Consider the following 1,958-nt stretch of genomic DNA (forward strand, 5'->3'; position numbering starts at 1 on the left):
CATCATTTTTAACAGCTTCCTAGTGCTCTACTGCATGGACGGATGTACAATAACATGTTTAGTCAGGTACCTTTCTGAGCATTTAAGGTGCTCTTTTGTAGTTGTTCATTTTCACATCAGAGCTGTTTGCCGAGACCCGAGACAAAGGGGGCACAATCACAATAGACCAATGGAGAAGTCAGTCATTGTAACTCTGGGGCAGACCTGCTGTGGTCAAGTCCAAGAAAAAGCTGGTTCAAGCAGGAGTTGGCTCCCAAGGCACTCCATACTTGCAGGAGACTTGCGCTAGAAGGCACTGGCATACAGTAAGTGCCTTTGAAACTCACAGACAGGTTCACAGCCCCTCAGAAGACAGGGAGGTGGGGCCATCCTATGTCGTCTCAGATGATGGGTGAGACTGGTTGGGAGCACAGGAAGTTCCAGAAGCTGCAAGAGTGTGGGTGCTTCCGTGTCAGTGTTCAGCTGGAGGCACTGGTCCTCAACACCATGGAACACCTAGAAGTGGTGGCTGAAGTCCTGCTGTGGCTGGAGGCGGAAATGCACAAGGGCTGTGGCATACCTGGGGCAGGGCTCAAGCGTGTGACATAGGTCGTCGAAGTGTACACATGGGGCATCCTCTCCTCCTTTGTCCAGTTTTGCACAAGGTGCCTGCCTGGAGCCCTGGGGTGACAGCAGCACCCAAGGTCAAGGAGGAAGAAGAAGTTGAAGTTTTAGGTGTTCCAGGCCTGGCCTTGACATAGGTCGTCGAAGTGTACACATGGGGCATCCTCTCCTCCTTTGTCCAGTTTTGCACAAGGTGCCTGCCTGGAGCCCTGGGGTGACAGCAGCACCCAAGGTCAAGGAGGAAGAAGTTGAAGTTTTAGGTGTTCCAGGTCTGGCCTTGGGATAAGCGGTTGATGCACACCTTGACAGCATGCAGTAGGGCGTTGCCTGTGCTGAGACAGTCTTGGCTTGTGGCCAGCACACAGTCTCAGGCAGGGCTCACCACAAAGGCCCCCATAGCCCTCAGGCCTCATGCTGCCCACTAGGCTGTCTGCACAGCCAGCTCCACATCACCCTGCACCATGGCCTGATCTCATGGTAGGAAGAACCATCTGGCTCGAGTACTGGTCCCTGCTTGTCCTCCCAGAAGGATGTGAGTCAGTGGACTTGAGTTTTTAAACTGGCCCCTGGTCATGCACTAACCGTGTTAAAGCAAACTAAATTGACCTAAGTAGACCTCCTTACATGGATAATGCATTTCACCCAAAGCAGGTACCCAAGATACTGCACTGCAACCTAGCCTGATTACCAGCAAGCTATAACCTAAGTAATATTCTGGTAACCTAGGAACCGAACTTCAGCCAATCACAGGATGCCGACAATCAAACCATGACCATGTAAGGCAATCACCAATTACAGCCAATCTGGCTGATTTTCAGGCCACTTCCTTGCTTCATAAGGCACTTCCTTGTCTCTGGCTATAAAGACAAGTTGTACATGTGATAGGGGAAAATTCTGAACCAACTTACCTGGGGAATGTTGTTCTGTTCTAGAACTGTCTCTTACTCAGTTACGCTCTGTTGATTTAACTAGGCTCAGTTTTAAGGGGAGACAGGCATGAGCACCAGGAAAGGCTGCTCTTGGCCTGAGATCTGCAGTTGAAGCCTGACCAGTGAGAACGAGCTCGAAGCCTGCCCTACCGGGCACAACAGCATCTCTAGAGTGTGTGGGCCACATTCGCTTGTGTTGAGGCTTGGCTGACGAGATGGATGGCCAACACTTCGAGAAGGCACTGCATTAAGGAGGCTGGAGATCTGGTGTTTCTTTTTTTTTTTTTTTTGAGAGGTTTTCGCTATAGGGCGCGTGCGCTCGCCAGACAGACAGAGAGAGACATAGAGACAGAAAGCGAGAAATCACCCCCCAGGGGGGATGGTCACGCCGCAATCCCTTCTCCTCCATTCTCCTCTCGGGATCTT

Source organism: Tupaia chinensis, unplaced genomic scaffold (assembly GCF_000334495.1).
Source record: "Tupaia chinensis unplaced genomic scaffold, TupChi_1.0 Scaffold000007_1, whole genome shotgun sequence".
NCBI classification, from domain to species: Eukaryota; Metazoa; Chordata; class Mammalia; order Scandentia; family Tupaiidae; genus Tupaia; species Tupaia belangeri.